We start from the raw sequence: 20,462 nt of genomic DNA, 5'->3' as shown, positions 1-20,462 counted from the left end.
AGTTGGGTCATTTTACCCGTTTATTTTAACGGATGTTACACGACACGACCCGTTAAGATATCGGGTATGACACGATAATGACTCGAATAAGAAAAACACGACACAAATGTCAGGTCTACCCATGTATACATTGTAAAATCCTCCGTACATAACCAAATACAAAGTAAATGTAGCCCCATTTTGAGTGAACCAATATAAATGTTTGAATGGGTAGTACCAAGCTAGATCGCTCTCGGACTTTGACTTGCTCAAAGCCCTAGTTGACTTTCTAACAACACGTAACAAGGTTTATTTGCATGGACAAGAATTGTTTGTCCTCCCACTTCTGGTGCTCTTCCGTGCCCTTCTGTTTTGTGTGGTTATAGTTAAGTCACATCAACATTTTATATTATTTTTTTATAAAGATAATAAGATAAAAATAAATAGTAATATAAAATGTTGACATGACTTAACCGTGAGCACACAAACAGAAGGGCACCGAAAGTGGGAGGGCAGACAATCCATGTCCTATTTGCATATACCATTTGCCTACTAATTGTGGAAGCAAAATATCTATAAACAACATTACTCAGTACTACGGTCTGGTAGTATTTCTCTTTATTTAGAAGTGAGAGGTCTTAGGTTAGAATCTCGTGGATAATGAATTCGATACTAAATTAGGCTGTTCATTGTGTGACTTTGTCAAACTTCCTCCCTTTAATGTAAAAATATCGATGTACTTAAAAAAAAAAAAAAAAAACCATTTACGCGTCTTGAAACGCTCTTTCTTCCCTTTATAGTTGAAAACATTTGCTTCATCTTTCTTAATTAACTTCTTTGACTCTTAATAGTAGGGCAAAATGTCCTCTTTCCTAGCTAACTTCTTTGACTTTTTCGTCCAACAGTAATTTTCTATCTCCTTCCTTTTTGTTCCGAAGCCATTCCCACCGCATGTGATTCTAAACAGGGCTGTTTGAACTGCTGCTCTACTTGCACATTCCAATGCCATTGCAGTGGTCTCGGTTGATGAATCGATCAATTACTGTTTAAATGGCATAATCTGAATCCAGTTCTAAGGGGCCTGACTGATAATTTACAGAGAGATTAAAATGTAAACGATGCCATCCAAATTCTTGTAAGTTCGTTGATTCTCTGGTACTTTCCTTAAACATGAGATTTTGCTTTTGATTATTTTCTCTTTATTGCAATATTACGTAAAATATTAATCCAACCTCAGTGATTTTTTACTAATTGAAGACTCAATTAAATTCTTTTACACTCAAAGTAATGAGAACCTTAAATATTTGAGGCAAAGAAAAATTGAAAGCTGAGATTTCATTGAACTTCTAAAGAAAATTGAAAATTTCTTAAGAACCGAGAGCGATTAATTATTTACAATTCCCTATTTTATATTTATCCTTTGTGTTTATGTTTTACCAATTTATACTGTGTAATATGTATATATTTATACCAGGTTCTCCTTGCTTCCATGTGTAAGAATGGTGGAAACTGAGAGCTCATTCTTGAAGAATGGAAGCATCTTGTTAGAGGATGTCATTGCTTTGTGATGGCAAATCAAGTCCTATTCGCACTTACTCCGCTGATGAGCTAGTCAAGGCAACCAACAATTTCGATCCTTCTTTCATTATAAGTGAGTATTCATCCTTTAAACTGTTCAGAGGTCTTCTAGATGACCGGTCAATAATCATTAACAAGTGTTTAAACTCAAAATATAACCATTTTTACTTATTTGGGCAATTTGGGTAAAATATGGCATTTGGAGGATTAATGTGCAAGAAAGCTAACTTGGAAATATATTTGGTTGCAAGTGGAGGGGTTTGACACTATAATATTGTTTCTCCCATTTATTTGGGTGGTGGAGGTTTGCCAAGAGAATTGTTTAATCAAGACAAGTGCATGCTTTTTCATGCAAGTGGATGGAAAGTCACCATGCATGCTTTCGGGCAAGAATATGTGAAAGAAGCCAAGTTGCTTTTTTTAAATGTTAGTTTATTACAAGTGGGAAAACATGTGCTAAAAACATGTGGTGGAGATACAATATTGTTTCTACATGCAAGTTGGCAAAAGCAATGCAAGCCACCCAAGTAAGGAAATGAAAGTTGCCCAAGCTTCTTTCGGGCAAGTACAAAACCTCAGCAAGAGGGTTTCCTCCATACCTCTATAAAAAGGAGCAGATGCACAAGGATTATGGACACTCAAAACAACCAATCAAAACTCTACTCAAATTAGCTCATCAACTTCCTTATAGACATTTATTTTTAGCCAAGCATCCTTTGCCTTTCTTGTTTATTAGCTCTGCTGCTCACTTGCGGTATCGATCTCATTTGTAGCTTTTATGTACTCATTTCCAGCCATATAAATTACAAGCAATCTGCAATTTTAGTCACTTTCCTCTGTCATTTATATTTCCAAGCAACCTTGTCATTTACATATTGTTCTATCTCTCCATATAAGTAAAGTCCTTATTTTTAAGGCAAACAAAGAACCTTAATTTGAGTAACTCCCACTCAATGGCACAATCTCTTGGTTCGAAGTCAAACTCAGGCGCAACCTCAATCATTCAAATCCCGTCTACTAACAGCATCTAGTAGTGGCACGCCCGCACCCCACCAATCTCGTATGTGAAGTAAATCCCCGGCATGCCCGCAAGACACCATGGCGGATTTAGGGAGTGAACAACAAGTACTTGCATTGGCCCAGTGAAGTTGAAGCTCCATGGCCATTCGTGATATTATCATATCGGTACGCACAAAAATGCTTTGAAATTGTCGGGCTGGTGCTTAGAGTTAATTGCAACGAAAGTAGCTCGTGCACTTGCATATCTCCATATCGCCTTTCCCAGGCCCATCATTCATAGGGATCTAAAGCCCACGTGCATTTTCTTGGACGATGATTATGATAAAGTTAAGATTTCACCATAAAACCAATTGACAATATGAGGAGTAGCCTAAGATCATATAAGTACATAGCAAACCTTGTCCCTCACCAATGTGGGACAACTCTCGTGTGGCATTTGGGCTTCACACGTGGACAACCTTGCTCTGATATCATGATAAAGTTGAGGTTCCACCATAAAACCAATTGATAATATGGGGAGTATCCCAATATCATATAAGCATATAGCAGATCTTGTTCCTTACCAATGTGGGACAACTCTCAATAGACTATTCTCCCGAACTCTCCAACTTTTCACTATCCATAACGATTCCTCCTAAGCAATTTCATGTTGAAGATGTAGTGAAAGGGACATATAGGTATGCTGACCCTACCTACATCGTAACTTGTTACAATACAGAAAAAAACTGATGTTTATAGCTTTAGTGTGCTTTTACTTGTATTCTTGATGGGACGAAAAATTGGGGACGTCGATGTGGATAAATCAGCGGCCGTAGAAGACCTCACTTCGTATGTGGATGGTAATATCCTTGGGGAGGTAAGGGCAGATGAGCAAGCACAACAGCAATTGCAAGCTTTCTTAGCACTGGGATTGTTGTGCACCCAGGACGGAAGGGAATCAAGGCCATGCATGACTGATGTAGCCAAAGAACTTGTACGAATTGAGAAATCTACCTTGCATTGCTAGATTAACTTGTCCAGACTGATTGTCTTAAAAGGGGATATACATTGGTTCAACACAACATTATACGGTTCCCTACTTGTATTTGTTTAGCAGAGAGATTGTGAAACATGTAGCTACCTCATTAACATTCATTTGTATATCTCTTTACTCAACCATTCATTTGTATATTGCTAACAGTGACAAATGATGATCAATCTTTATTACCATGGAAAACTAAACTGTGTATGCAAAGCAACTTGTGAATGCCCTTACGTTTATCTCTATACCATCTTCCTAAGCCCCTCATTCGTAGAGATGTAACACCTAGCCATGTTATCTACACTAAGGGAGTGGGGGTAGGTTAAGCCTCACAATAGGCTAGCAATAATTAGTTCAAATTTACTTTTGGTGAGAATCGAATTTAAAACCTCTCACTTACAATTGAAAAGAAATACCATGAGATTATAATACTAAGTGGCACAATATTGTTATGTTTGATACAAAAAATTATTTTTCTCCATGTGAATCATTATTTTTTGGGAAATTGCCAAAAATGATCATTTTTCTTAATCTTAGAACTAACATAGAATTTTTCGAACATGCGTAACAATATGATAGAAATAGGATTTTTCTAGAACTTACACAATTACCAAATTATCCTCTCATATAAATAGGTTATCCCTTCATTTCTCATATTGTAGAGAGAGAACATATACGAGAAAATGGGTTCTTATGCATGGCCGGTTTTGTGCAGCAGGCTTTATTAGTGATTCGTGCCAGAAATGGGTCCTTACAATTACCAAAGACCAGCAGGCTTTTGATGGTGCAAAAGAATAAACCATCCCTAGAGGTTTCTAATGGGTGCAAAATCAGAAAGGGGTTCTCTCTTCTCTCTGTCTCTCTCCTATTATTTTTCTTACCGTTTGTCCTATTGATACAATTGGCCATTTTCTGGAATTCAAGCGTCTCGGCAAAGGTCAGAGCTTTCAATTTTTTAATTTTAGATTTTTGTTTTTACTGTGAGAAATTAAGTTTCTTCATCTTGATGCAATATTTGGAGGGAATCTTCGAGCGTGAGAGTTTTGGAGCAAATCTTTGACGAATATGGTGAGTACTTTGCTTCCGTTTTGGCAAATCTGGTTTTGGGAAAAGTTAAAGAACTCGATGTTGGTCACGGCGGCGTCGTCGCCATTGAGGCCGCAAAATAAAGCTATGGATGATATGTGCAACAAATCGGTTTTGTTATGGACATGCATCGTGCAATTGACGAGTCAGTATTTTACAAATTTTCGACCTGAACCTAAATTATGGAAATCCCACTAAAAATCATCTCTTTTCAGTGACATGCACACGACATGCATATGATATGCTCACAGATTTGAGCTAACCCAAAAACCCAGATCTCACAACTCACTCTTCGAAATCAGTAATGGCGTCATCACTTGTGAGTTTTTTACAATTTATATGTGGGTATTTTCGTCATTTCAGTTTTGTGTACGGTGTGCATGGCCAGTTTGCAGGGTCGGTCTTGAGTTTTTTGAGGCCTTAGGCGACACTGAAAAATATGCCCTAACATAACTTCACATAAAATAATTGTTTATCTTAGTATTTGTATATTGTACATTGAATATTAAAGAAAATGACATTTTCACATTATGACCTTTTGTGACAAATGATACGATAGTTAACACTAAACTCATCATAACTACGATGAGGGAACACTCTTAACTAACCGATCTACAAGACACTTGCACATTATGAGACCTTTGAAATCAAATTTTCATATTTAAGATCTCTAATTTCTATATGTAAGCAACAAATGAAAACAAAAAATTGTTACTACCAAAGGGCACATATAGTAATTCATCTATGTTTTATTTTTTGAGCTCTCATGAAAAGTTATGGTTCATTCCAAATATATAAAATCACAAGGGAAAAATTATACAAAAAAGTGTAGGTTGATATTTTTGGATTGTCAATAACAACACTTTGTTCAATAAAAAAAAAGAACAACGAATATGTTGTGGCTTATTTTATCTGACGAGGAGAGAGAGGGCTAGCAGCACAGAGAGAGAATAGAGAGAGAGAGAGAGGTGTTTGCAGGGTTGTGTAGATGATATGTTATGCCCTCTACGTAGTGCCTTTTTTTATAGTAATAAGGGAGGGAAGAATCATTCTCCTCCAAGGAATACAAGTCCTAATAGGGAAGAATAACTAGAATCAAATCTAATTTAGGATTTACACAATCACACTTAAATACAAAGTTTATAACACTCCCCCTTAAGTGTGTAAATACTCAAGTAGATTCGGCATCATGTAGAGTTGAGGAAGTCTACTCGTTGACACTGATTATGGGAACACACTAGTCTCAGAATAAAGTAGGAACTTGCATAAGAAACTAAAGTCTCACAAAAAACCCTATGGCTATGGTAAAAACCCGAGTAGGGGAAAAATCCATAGTCTAAGGAAAAATGCGTGAGAAAATGCATAGTCCAATGAAACGTCTACGTGACGTCATTAGAGATATGATCAACCCAAGATGGGTGCCTCATCAAAACCTCGTTAAATAGCAAAAAACCAGTGGAAAAAATGCTCCTAATCGTAAGGAAGAAAAGTACATTAAGATCAAGTAAGTATACTTTAGGATACTCCCCATGAGTTTGACATAATTCCAAAGAGAACTAACAATGTTACAACTTAGAAAGTTTACGCATACCTATTCCTTGAACAAGCTTCTAAAACGTCACATTCGGTAGTGATTTGGTAAAGAGATCAGCTAGATTGTTTTGTGAATGATTTTGCGTGACTTCAATCTTCTGATGCTTTTGCTATTGATGTGAGAAGAAAAACTTCGGCACAATGTGCTTGGTATTGTCTCTTATGATGTAACCCTTCCTGAGTTGTTTAATACATGTTATGTGTCTTCATAGATCGTTGTTGGGAAGTCAATGACTGGATAAAGATCACAGGAGCGTTGAATATGGCCTACAACTGCTCTCAGCCAGAAGCATTCCTGAGTTGCTTCGTGTAAGGCGAGAATTTCAGCATGGTTAGACGAAGTGGCAACTAAGGCCTGTTTAGTTGAACTCTAAGAGATTGTGTTGCCTCTAACGGTAAAGACATAACATGTTTAAGAGCGCACCTTGTGCGGATTAGATAAGGAACTTCAGGCTTCAAAATTTCTTCATCACCCTTATTCGGACGAAAGGGATTTTGTTTTGCACCTAGCGATCGAACGACTATAGGAGTACTCAAAGACTTTGCTTTATCCTCGTTAAAGTGGCGCAACACCTTCTGGTGTAGTTCGATTGATGTACTAAGATTCCATCTGAATGTGCTCTATCTTGAGACTGAGACAATGTCGAGTCTTTCCTAGATCTTTGATCTCAAATTCTGACTTCAGGTGCGAGGCAATTTTCTCGAGCTCTTTAGGAGTTTCGACGAGGTTCATGTAGTTGACATAAACTGCAACAATCGCAAAACCGAAATGTGACTTCTTAATGGACACACAAAGACATAGTTTGTTGTTCACATATCCCTGACTAGTCAAATACTCACTCAAAGGGTTATACCACATTCTTCCGGATTGCTTCAAACTGTATAATGAATGCCTCAGCCGAATTGAGAGCGTGCTTCGGGGTTTTGAAATATTTGATCCAGTCAATGTAAGTCATTCGGGATTTTTTCATATCAAGATCCCGATAGAGATACGCAGTTACTACGTCCATCAACGACATACTTAGTTTATCAGAAACTACCAAACTAATAAGGTAGTGAAAAGTAATCACATTCATAAACGTGTGAATAAGTTTTGTCATAGTTAATTTGGAGGCATTGTTAGAAGCCTTGCACAACAAGACGAGCTTTGTAATGCACAATTTCGTTCTTCTTATTACGCTTCCAAACGAAAATACACTTGTAGCCAACGGGCTTCACATGTAGAGGAGTAGGAGCTACAAGGTGAAACACCTTACGTTTCACAAGCAAATCGAGTTCGACTTGGATTGCTTGTTTCTAGTTTGACCAATCAGTTCTACGTCGACATTCATCAATGAAACAGGGTTCAATGTCATTGCTCAATATGATCTTAGTAGCTACTGCATATGCTAATGCATTGTCGATTATCATCTCATTTATACACTAAACATCATCCAAACTAGTATAAAGGACATAAATCTCGTGATTCTCGGCAGGTGGATTCGTCTCTTCAAGGATGCTTTCGTAATCTAGAATTTCCTTATGAGTTAGATAGAATAAGTAAGCGATAGTCAGATTCATGTTAGGCTCAAAATGAGCATGTTCCGTAGGTTTCCTCTTTTAAGGGTGTGATTCATTTGAACCAATAGGTCTGCCACATTTTTGTGTAACGGTAAAAGATTGGTTAGCCATTAATGTACGTAGATTGGCCAAGGTGGTGTCCCGAGTTTCTAGGAGGGAAGTCCTTCATACATTTGGTACATCCATCTTTGTCGGCATGTTCACAGCTAGAATATGTGATCTTATCACTCGCGCTAAATTGGTGAAAACATCTGGCATGCTCTGAGCTAAATTCTGAAGATCTAATATGCGTTACACTTCAGTTTTAGACTGACTAGTGCGAGGATCTTAATGGGACAAACTGGGAGTCATCCATGATAATTTACGTTGTTCTTCAAGAACGGTGACATTCTTATCTCCCCCTAAAGACGGGAAGATTGTCCCATAGAAGTAACAATCCGAGAAATAAGTGGTAAAAAGATCGCCTGTCAAAGGTTCTAAATAACGAATAATTGAAGGAGAATTATATCCCACATAGATTCCCATCCTTCACTGAGGCCCCATTTTTGTACATAAGGACTGCGAAATCAGCACATAGACCGCACAACAAAAAATGTGCAGATACGATATGTCTGGTTCATAGCTGAAAGACGTTATATGGTTGGGTCGCAACAAGCCTCAAGCGAACCAACATGGCTACATGCATTATTGCATGGGCCTAAGCAGCGATCGGGAGCTTGGTATGTATGACCAACAATCGAGCAATCATTTGTAAGTGCTTAATGAATGCCTCTGCCGGGCAGTTGTGCGTATGAACAAGGGGTACTTAATGTTCAATTTAAACCCCAAACGACATGCAATAATCATCAAAAGTTTTAGATGTGAATTATCCAACATTATCCAATCAAATAGATTTGATCGGATAATCATGGTGGTGAGCCCTGAGCTTGTTAGTCTGAGCCACCAGTGTAAAGAAGGCAGCATTCTTTATAGACAACAAGCACACATGTGACCAACGTGTGGAAGCGTCAACCAATACCATAAAATATCTAAATGGTCCGCAAGGATGGTGAATCAGTCCACTAATGTCCCCCTAAATCCTATGTAGGAAAATATGAGGATTAGAAGGAATCTTATTGTAAGAAGGCTTAATAATAAGTTTTCCCATAGAACATATTTGACATGCAATTCCTTGAATCGAACCTAAACTTCGGTTTAATGGATGCCCGTGTGTTGATTTGAGGATACGGCGCATCGATGTTTCTCCAGGGTGACCCAAATGATCATGCCAAAGTGTAATTTCATGCGCGGTCTCTGAGGTAGGGCTGGCCACATAGTGGCTCCCTATAGGGCGTATGGTTGTAGTATACAGACTACTCAAGATGCACCTCATCTTCTCTAGAATACGCTTCTGGCCATATTCATAGCAAGTGATGCATAGAAATTCAACTCCGTTTTCTACATAGGTTTCAGTGTGGTAGTTATTGTCTAATTATTGTCTTGAATATCTTTAACGCCCAACAACGTTCCTCTGGAACGTGAAGAATAAAGTGTCTTGAATAGTCAAAATTATGCCATTGGACAACATTATATTGGGCTTTATGTATCCTTCAATCAAGTTCATTGGGCCTGAGAGGGTTATCAGAGGTGCATTTTTAGGTACAAAGTTAGTGAAATAGATGCGTTCACGCAAAATGGTGTGCATGGTTGCACTATCTGCCAGACAACTAACTTTCCCACTAGTCATACCTAGAAATAAAATTAATTGAACCAGTCACATGCATAAAAGTTCAAAAACTTAAACCCATTCAATTAATTTTTTTCGAGAAAAGTTTATGAACTTCAGGTTCATAGTTTCAACAAACAAACTCATGTATATACAAAAATATGCAACAAATATATACAAGTACGTTTTTGAGGCTTATGATTATAATTGAATTAATTATTTGAACTTCGGGCCAAAATTAAAGTTTGGGCTAAAATATTGAAACCCATAAGGCCTAAAAAAATAGGCAATATAATTAGTGGTCCAAAGCATTGGACCAAAGCCTTGATGGGCTTTTAAAAACCATGAAAAAGATGGTCACGGGCTGAGAGTTAGGAAGCAGCCCAAAATTGGGTAAGATCTAGCATCCTAACGGGGGCAGCAATCGTGTGGTTAGCAAGCACGGATGCACCAGCGTGTGGTTGTGATCTGGTGTGGCGCGTTGCAAGGGAGCAACATAGCCATATGGGGCTATGATCATGTGCTTTGCATGCACTGAGACATCATAACCCCACGGGTAATGTCACGCAAGTTGAGCCAAAGCAATGGGCCGCTATAGGCAAGCCCAAAGGAAGGAAAAAACTTTGTTTTTCTAGGCCAAGAAGAAACCAAGGCCTAATTGGGCTCGGGTTTCAACCCAACTCAGAGCGAGTCACGAGTTTGACGTGGAACCTCGACGGTTGATGGATAAAGAAAAATCTCTACGTCCATTAACCAAAAACCCTCAGATTTGAATTGGGGTCTTTGAAATTTGTGGAGATTCATACGAATCTTGGCCAAAATCATGGTCAGTGACGACTGCAGGTCATCGGAGATGCCAGTCGTGGTGGCTAGTCATGGTTGTGGGCCATGCGTGTGACGCCGTGAAAAACGTAGGGATTTTGGGTGGGTGGACGACGTCCAAACAACGTCGTGGGTCTGGGTTCCAAAGGCTTGGAGCTTCTGGCTCCAGCTTAGGCCCGGGGGTCGGTTACGCAACTCGAGGCCGTTACACAGTGTGGGTTCTAAAACCTTAATTTTCAATTTTTTATCATTCAATTCAATTCAATTCAATTCATGCATAATCAAACTATACAATTAATGCATGAGCATATATTCAAGATGATCCATAGCAATATCAATTCATATAATTCAACAACTATGAATATCATGCGTACATAATTTATGTAGAATCTAAAATTCGAAAAAGGTAAAGTTAAGTAATGTATTATGGTGAATGTTTAGGCTATCAGGGCTATAAAAATATCGAGATAAAAAATTGTTGTTTTGGAAGAACCTGATTGCATGATGATATTGATGAACTGGTTTGATGTTGAAAATTATTCTTCAATTTTGGCTTTTCATCTCCCAAGCTGTGTCCCGTTCAACACAAAAAATTTTGAATTGAATTAATAAAAGTATATGAACCAATAAAATCAAAATTTAACCAATTAAAAATAACTGAAAAGTAATACTCCACTGATTGAAGACGAATAATTTTCATGTCAGATTCTTAAGTGCAACAATAAGAACGTGCTAATAACGTGTTGTGGCTTATTTTACGGGAGAGATAGGGCCGGCGGCACATAGAGAGAAAATAGAGAGAGTTGTGTTTGTAAGAACACAATCACACTTAAATACTAAGTTTATAACAGAATACATTATTACTTCAACATGAAAAGATTATCAATAGATAAAAAAATAAAAATAAAAGAACACTAATTTATATTTAGACAAACTAGAACCTGATTTTGCAAGTAAAATCAAACTGAAAACAAAAAACAAGTATTGGAAATGCCACATTTAATAACCTAATTAAAGTTTGTTTGTTATTTAGGGCGTGTTTACATAAGGGGAATAGAGTGAGAGGAATGGGAATTGCATTCATTCCAAATGATTCATGTGTTTACTAAAGGGGTGTGCTATCACACACCCCTTTTTACTTCTTCCACACCCCTTGTTAATTTCTGTCATTTGATCTTCTTCAATTCATCCGATCCGACTGCAAAAAATTAAAAGGATGTGAGAGAAGTAAAAAGGGGTGTGTGTATATCACATCCTTTAGTAAATTGGGGGAATGAAATTGTATGTGGGGCCCACCAAAAATAGGAATCAGATCCCTGATTTGTTTGGAATTGGATTACTAACCAATAGGTGGTATTTGGATTCCTGAAGAAAACCTCAATCCGAAATTAGTTTTTTCTACCCAATATACCCTCATCTCCTTCCCTAGTCTCCAGTAGCATAGCACCCAGCGCATTCGGGTTTCAAATCAAAACCCAGTGAAGAAGCAAACATAAGAGAGAGACAGAGACAAAGGACCAATATAATAAATAAATAAATATTTGAAATTAATTAGTTATTTGGAAGAAGAGGAATAAGAAGAAGAAGAAGAAAGAATAATCAGAAGAGAAAAAGAATCAGAAGGAGATGGGGATTTTAGAGGGCGAGGAGAGGAGGGAGAGGGCATGCGTTAATGCGTATTGACTGTTGAATCTTCCTCCTCGAGGTCGGAACTGTAGGAGCAGTGAAGAACCTAGATGCATTGGTGGCCATTTATTTAAACCAACAAAGCAAAATTTTAGACCTACAAGAAAATATCCAGAGCCCCAGAGAGATTGAATTAAGCTAATATTTGAAAACCAGAAGCATGCAATGAATGGTGTAAACGAAACCCATGAGAAAGAAAGATCAACAACTATGGCAGAGGACCTGTCTTTCTGCAGAGGGTCCAAACCAAGATAGAAAGAAAGAAAAAAGATGAATTTTTGTAATCTATTTTGTACAAGGGTATTTTAGTATTCAAACTGCTTTTGATTCCGATTCATGTGAATTGGTAAACAACTTATATAGAATATGCATCATTTGTACTCCGATTCCATACAATTTTAGTAAACAACTTTAATAGGAATATGATTATGATTCCATCTCATTCAAATTCCTCGTCAATTCAATTCCTCTCAATCTGATTACGGATTAGTAAATGTGTCATTAAAGTAGACATGAAAGAATAAGAAAAAGGAAAAATAAAATTAAAAAGTGAAACTACCCCCATCATGTTGAGATAGGGAATTGAACCTGGGTGGGCAAGGACACAAAAGTCAAACAATTTAATTATGTTATTATTTATTATGGACATTTGCTATATATCTCAATAATAAAACAAAACCCTTATATATATATGAAACAACTGAATTTTTTTTTTTGTGCCCCTCGTTTTTTTGGCCTTGAACAATCGCCTTGGTGGCATTGGGCCAGGGTCGTCCTTACCGGTTTGTCCTATATATTTCAATCCCAAGATTAAGAAAATTGATCATTTTTGACAACTTCCCCTTATTTTTTTTTTGGATGAGAGAGAGATATTTCAAGAATATTTTTCGAGTTGGTCCGGGTGGGTTGGAAAAGAGTGTAAACATGGAAATTCCTACAATGAATGAGACAAGAACACGTGTACAAAATAATATTTGTATTAATGATTTAAGGGTTACAATCTCTTCTACAAATTTAGCTTCTAATTCAATCTTTGTAAGACGTAGATTTGCAGATTGTGTTGTTGATCCAAGGGCTGTTGGGGCTTGATCCTAGATGAACGATTGATGAATGATGAACACTTTCTTCAAGGGCCATTGGGGCTTGATCTTGAATTGGTGGAAGTTCTTCTAGGGTCGTTGGGGCTTGATCTTGAAGGAGGATTTCACGAAGAACGAAGAGGGCTTTCTTGATCCTTCGGGATTTGCTTGAGAGTAGAGAAAATGTATGTAAATTTCCTCGTTGATCCTTTGATGGAGAGGCCTATTTATAGGCTTTGAGAATGAATTACCACCATCCTTTTGTTTTGGTGGATGTTGTAGGTGGAGTGGGTGGATTGTTGTAGTTGAATTGGGTGGAGGTTGTAGGTGAATTGGGTGGATTGTTGTAGGTGAATTAAGTGTATGATGTAGGTGAAATGAGTGGATGTTGTCATTTTAATGCAATGGTCAACATTTATTTTACCGAAATTTCAATGTCTACCAATGTAATGCAATGGTCAACATTTATTTCACCGAAATTTCAATGTCTACAAAGAGATTTATTGGGTTCCAATAAAGTTTAAGTTTCTCTATCGGGGATTGAGCCTCTATCTACGGTTCTTTAAGCTTGATGATCTGGATCAATCGGGAAGTGGTTAGCAACTTGCATTTTTCCTTTTCTTTTAGTTTATATATATATATTTTGGGTTTAGTCTAACCATTTTTTTTAGTATATCATAAGCATGTCATTTCAACGCATTAACATATATTTTAATAGAATTTAGTAGTATATGGTAAGATGAGACACGCAGTAAGAACTTACAGAGTAAAGTGAGACATTTTGATTATTAAGGATACAATATGAGGTGAATGTTTAAATTCAAGGGCGTAGCTAAAGTCTATAAAATGACTTTATCTTGGTTTAGTCTAACTTTTTTTTTTAGTATATCATAAGCATGTCATGTCAGCCCACTAACAAATATTTAATAAAATTTAATAGTATACGGTAAGATGACACACGCAGTAAGAACTTACAGAGTTAAGTGAGACATTTTGATTATCAAGGATACAATATGAGATGAAAGTTTAGATTTAGGGGCGTAGATGTAAATATGGCTAAAGTCAATAAAATGGTTTTATCGTTGACCTGCGCTTTCAGTGCATATGTGCAAGGGAAGAAGACTTGTAAATTACATGTGCTTGCATATAAGACCTGTATTGGACTCGGTTGAGATATCAACAAATATATTGAGGGCCTAGATTCTACACAAGAGAAAGTAAACAATATGCCATCCAAAATCTTGCAAGTTGTAACGACCAGTCCCCAACTGTTATGATTTTTATAATTTTTAAAATATGAATTTACGAAAATGCCCCTAACGAAGAAAGTGTTGACTTATGTTGACTTTCGTTCTATGATATGTAGGAACTTTTCTCTTAATTATTCGGGAAGTACTTGTTGCTACGAACATGTAGGAGTAAATGAAATCGAATTTGGAGTTACGATGAACGTTTTACGGAATTTTGAATTCGATGGGCAAAATAGTCAATTCACTATTCTAGATTTTGGGGTGGGATATTTATTTTATTTTACTACCATATGGGCACACACAAAGTGTGTGAGAAATTTTTTTATTTTTGTTTTTTAAATAGGAGAGAGGAAGAGAGTGATAGAGAATGTGGGAGTGGAAAGTTTTTTTTTGTTTTTTTGTTTTTTAATTAGAGATATGTTAGGATTACATGTAGGTGAGACTTTGAAAAAAAAAACAGCAAATTTTGGTTGTGTGAAATTACATTTTTACCCCATATTTCTTATTCGTGTTCTGTTTTAATTAGAGGGCTGAACTGGTAATTTCATAAGGTTTTGGTTGACAATGAGTGTTTTATTAATTAGTAGAGATAATTTTTTGGTGGCTCGTGGGGCCCACACCCCATTTCTTCCCCGTGTCCTTCCCTCCCTCAACCTCTTGAACATTCTCAAACTCTCCCTCACCTCTCTTCTCTGCAACTCTCTCCCTCTCCATTCCCGAGCACCATACACACATAACCATGCATACATACAACAACAACAACGACCTCACCACCATGACCCTTTTTGCCTCAAATTTTCCCAACTCTTTCTTCTTCCGACTTCTTCTCTCTCTGTACAAGGGAACACAGTGGAATCACCTCGTTGTACTTTGGCAAGCTTCTTGAATCTCCGACCAAGGTAAACCCATGGAATCACATAGATTGTGTTTTGTGTTGGATTAAGGTAGTTTAGGAGTTAATCACGCATGTAGATGTAGAAAACATTTCAGGAGAAACCTTCTCCAGTTTTCGACAAGGAACCTAGCGGCTTTCTAGCCTTTTTTGGGGTGAAATTAGGCTATAGCCAAGGAAACTAAGGCCACAGCCAAGGAAACTAAGGGTACGATTCGAATCCATGTCTCCTTAGCTTCATTTTGGTTGAAAAATCACTAGAAATGGTGGAGTTTTGACCCTAAAATGGAGCCGGGGAAGTTTTCCGTCCAAAAGTCCAGCTTTCTCATTCGTTGGGTTCGGTGACCCCAAAACACAATCGGGTCAACCCGACCCGCAACCCAAAACTAGCCCAAACCTTTGGGCCATGCGACCTACTAACCCAAGCCCAATTTTATAACCTAGGCCTAAATCCTTTAACCTAATATCTAGGCCTAAATCCTTTAACCCAGTAACCTAGGCCCAAAACCCTTGGCCCATTAACTCTAACTCAACTCAACCCAGCAAACCCAGTCCAACCCATCAGACCTAAGCCCAGATCTGACCCAATCCGAGTCTGAAACCCCTTTCCATAGTTGGCGTGTAGGCTGCGAGTGAATTCGCACGTGAGCGCAACCTTAGTCAACGTGTGGAGCACACACGCTTCCGCCGAAGGTATTGTGCTCCACCGCTGTCCATGAGGGCGACCACGGTGATGTCGACGACTTTTCCGGCCAACTTTCCGACGACTTATCTTAGTGCGTGGCAGCGCAAAGGGTGGCACATGGCCACCAGATTGCCGCCCTATCACGACGAGTAGGGGAACCCGAGGTCCCTCTTTAGGTTTCTCAGCATGCCGAATCCGAATCCGCTATTCGTTTTCCCAAATTCTATCATTTTAGTATAGTTTTATTAAATGCCTCTCTATTTGTGTTTAGGTGCATCGGTGGAAGTGACCCTGTCCTCCCTAGTTCGAGCGATTTCTAGGTAGCGGAATATGGGTGAGTGGACCCCTGCTTAACTTGCATGTTTTTGCTAAATTATTAGGCTTGTATTCACGAAAAGCATGATTTTATAATCTTATGTTTTATGCATTAATTATGATTTATTCGAATTTACGTTTTACCAATGGTTATGAAATATTGGATTATCATATGAAATTCTATGGAATTATGTATGATTTATTTTATGGATTTACGAATATGAACTATCAAGGTTTGTGAATTGATGCTTTGAGCCTTAGAGCTCCGAAGATTTGTTATGAGATTTCGAGAAATGTTTTCTGTGCTTATCTAGTGGGTTATCATACAGCACATACACACAACACGGGTATGTAGACGTCTATGGCCATAGGAACGGTTAAGGATATTTATAACATACCCCCAGCTTCACTGGCGAAACAAGTGTCGGAGAGCTTCACTAGCCACGGCTATTGTCGGCGTGTTATGTTATATGTATATGTTTCTTCTCTAGCATAACCCAGAGTCGTACAGCTTCACCTTTGGGTGATGGGGCCTACCATGTTCTTCACAGGTGTAACCCAATGTCGTATAGCTTTACCTTTGGGTGATGGACAAGTTATGCCTTCAGGCGACTATGATACCCCTAGTTGAGTATATTGGGTTTTGCCTTCGAGCATTTCGATACCACCTTAGAGATGATTTTTATGACTACAAATGTTTTTCATGGCATGCTAGAGTTTTCAGAAAAACCTATTATGTAGTACTATATATGAGTTTTCAATATAGGGGGTTAGTATGTTCAAAAAGAAAATGTTTTTCCTATTATTAGTATTATTATTATAAACTTTGGTCTACTCACCCTTTGGTTTTTGCGCCCCCTTCAGGAGTTAGAATCGAGGCATTCGATCCAGGTGTCAGCGCACCTTCGCATAGGTACATTCGAGTCTTCCCAGTGTAGGACCCATTCCTTCATCCTCATATTTTTATTGTAATTCTTCCACATTATTCTTGTTTTGTTGTTGCTCTGAACACGTTTCTGTATTTGCATATTTCAAGTTATCTATTTTATTTACATTTGTTATTCTTTTATAATTTGCACGCGTGTTAAAATGGCCATCCTGGTATTTGGAGATATCGGGGTTGGGGCATGTCACAAATTTTGGTTTATGTTTTTCATTATTTTTTGTGCAAAATAAGCATGTCTTGATTTGAGTTATTGTTTCAGTCAAGCAATCCATTTGATCCTTTTCTTTTGATTATTTGTGTTATAATTTGTACGTCCTTGACCTATTAAATACATTTCTGTGTGGGCGCGCGCACGCGTATTAGGTTCTCATTGCTTCCATGTTTGATAAACAAGGAAAGAGAAATGTGAATTTGGAAATTCATCACATTGGGATTGCGGTGGCAGGCACAGCCGCACAGGCCTGCTTCTTCTATGAAACTTTATGCCGGTTTTCGGGTGATATGTGTATTTGGAGGTGGGTTTGAAGGTGAAATTGTAAGGCCGTTGATGTGTTTTGCGTTGCATGATGGGTGAGTGTATCATGGATGTGACTTTGTCACAGCCTCCTATTTCCTAGTTCATTCCTTCTTTCTTTCTTTGCAAGTCATTAGTTGTCTTTATTATGTATATTTCTTCGGCCTGGCCCACCGCCTACTGCACCATGTAATTTCTTAACAGGCCAGGCATCGTTGACTTTGCAAAGCATTACCAATAAACTTCCAAGTCTTCAAAACTCTAGTCATCCGTCCGCAGAAGAAAATGAAACTGCAGGAGAAATCGATCGATCTACGCAGTTGTGCAGTCTTAATTTAAACAATGCCATCAAAACTTGTGAAACTGTAAGTTATCAGCTTATTTCAGATTTAATTCCTCTATGTTTTTTTCAAGGTCTGCGAGGTGCTTTCTACCATTGTATAAAGTTTAACTCGATCGAAATTTCATGTGCTGAACCCGGAAGTAATATTTTTTCGAGAACATTAATCGTTGAACGTATTTAGTACCACATAAATGGGGAAAAAATCAATCTCTCATTCGTTCTTGTTGTTTAGCCAAGTTTACGAGTATAAGTTTTAGCCATAAGTTAAACATGGTACCAAAGTAGGTGTACCGCACTACAGAATTAGAAGATTATTTACATTTCAACATTTTATTTTTCGTTGTTGGGAATGGCAACAAAAATATATATAGTTTAATTAATTTTTCTTGTGTTACATACGTGTGTCTATATATTTGTGCCAGGTTCTCAAGGCTACCATTTTTTAGGAAGAAGGAAAGAGAGTGGTCGTACTACAAGAATCTAAAAAAGCTATTAGAGGATCTCTTTGCTTCTGGCAATGGCGAATCTCATCCTATTCATTGTTACTCTGCTGATGAGATCATCAGGGCAACCAACAACTTCCATCCTTCTCGCATTGTAACTAAGAGTTCAGGCTACAAAATGTTCAGGGGACTTCTAGATGGCCGATCAATTATTGTTTGCAAAGTACCGCCTTGGGAGCCGAAGGGAGGATTGGGGCAGGTCTTGCGTTATCCGTGACATTGTCATTTCATTACAGATGAGCCACCATGGAAATGTTTTGAAACTCTTGGGCTGCTGCTTAGAGTTCCCTATACCAGTGCTAGTGCATGAATACGTAGCAAAAGGAGTTCTCAATCCTGATGGAAGTTTAAGAGGGGCTAATGAAGATCAAATCATACTACCATGGAACATTAGATTGCGTATTGCAAAGCAGGTTGCTAGTGCAGTTTCATATCTCCATACCGCTTTTGCCGGACACATCATTTATGTGGATCTGAAACCCAGCTGCCTGTTCTTCGATGATGACTATGTTCCCAAACTTTATGTCTTCTCGCACTCTATAACCATTCCTCCTGTGGAATCGGATGTTGAAGATGAAGTGACTGGGACAATTGGGTACATTGACCCTGTCTACCTGTGGTGCAAAACTGATATTTATAGCTTTGGTGTGCTCTTACTTGTATTCCTGACCGGAGGAAAAGCTGTGGAATCTGATCAGGTAGAAGGAATTGGCTCTTTGATTTCATATGTTCAAGGTTGTCATTGTCGACTTGAGGCAATTGTTGATCCAAAGATCTATGAGGAAGTGAGGCGAAATGTGCAAGTACGACACCAGTTACAACACCAGTTGCATGATTTCCTAAACCTGGCATTGTTGTGCATTGACCGTAGAACTGAAGGCCGACGATGTATGGTGGATGTGGCTAGAGCACTTATTCGAATTGAAGAGTGTAGGAGGAAAAGCGATAGAGAAACACTTTAATAGGAGAGGAGAGAGGTTCTTAAACTTGAAAAGACTCTTCTGATTTCTTTCACACATCAAACTCATAACACTACATGACTTTTATAGCCACTTCAATACATCATCATTTATGTAGCCTAATTATAAGCTTCTTAATAATTGAAACATCTAGAGAAATCATGATTAACTCTAGAAATTCCAAACATCACAACTCTAGAACTTCTATCTTTCTTAAACCTGATTTATGACTCTTTCTTTGTAATTTAAATTTGGTTTAACCTTCAAACATTGCCTCTCTTAAACCAAATTTGCTTTTGATTCCTAGTCTTGCAACATCTCGATTGAACACTTGTCCACCAAGTGGTTTTGTGAACACGTTTGCCATCTGTTCATTTGTTTTGCAATACTTTAGTTGTATAACTCCCTCACTATGGCTTGAGCCCAAATAATGCCTTCTTAACCTTGTAGACTTTATTTTCTTGTCCTTTCTTCACATATCCAGGTGGCTGCTCCAAATAAACTTCTTCTTGAAGGACACCATTCAATAACGCAGACTTTACATCCATTTGAAAAATTTCCCAATTGTTCTGTGCAACAAGAGAGATGATCAGTCGAATAGGGTTAAGTCTGGAAACAGAAGCAAAAATTTTCAGTATAGTCTTCACCTTCCTTTTGTTATAACCATTTGCAACGAGTCTCACCTTGTACTTGTTAATGGACACATCTTCATTTTTCTTTGTCTTATATACCCATTTAACACCAATAGGATTCTTGTGTGCTGGCAGATTTGTGAGCTCCCAAGTCCCATTCTTCTCAATGGCCTTTATTTCTTCATCCATGGCTTGCTTCCATTTTTCCTCTTCACATGCTTCATTAAATGAAATTGGATCCTCTCTAGCAAAGAAGGCAAAGAATATAGTGTTATCCTCCAATTCTACTTGCTC

At 37.9% G+C, this 20,462-nt stretch overlaps 1 long non-coding RNA gene and 1 pseudogene across 2 annotated transcripts; both read left to right on the top strand.

Moving 5' to 3' along the window:
• Positions 1 to 828: 828 nt before the first annotated feature.
• On the top strand, positions 829 to 2,386 carry LOC126624033 (uncharacterized). Of its 2 annotated transcripts, XR_007623964.1 has the most exons (3): positions 829 to 1,114; positions 1,454 to 1,630; positions 1,809 to 2,386. It is a non-coding gene; the product is annotated as an uncharacterized LOC126624033 (long non-coding RNA). The 2 variants fall into 2 exon arrangements; XR_007623963.1 differs by having other exon boundaries at positions 1,454 to 2,386.
• Positions 2,387 to 17,979: 15,593 nt separating this feature from the next.
• On the top strand, positions 17,980 to 19,721 carry LOC126624029 (non-functional pseudokinase ZED1-like; annotated as a pseudogene).
• The last annotated feature ends 741 nt before the right edge of the window (positions 19,722 to 20,462 follow it).

Source organism: Malus sylvestris, chromosome 5 (genome assembly GCF_916048215.2).
Source record: "Malus sylvestris chromosome 5, drMalSylv7.2, whole genome shotgun sequence".
NCBI lineage: Eukaryota > Viridiplantae > Streptophyta > Magnoliopsida > Rosales > Rosaceae > Malus > Malus sylvestris.
This window is presented reverse-complemented; position numbering and strand designations above follow the sequence as displayed.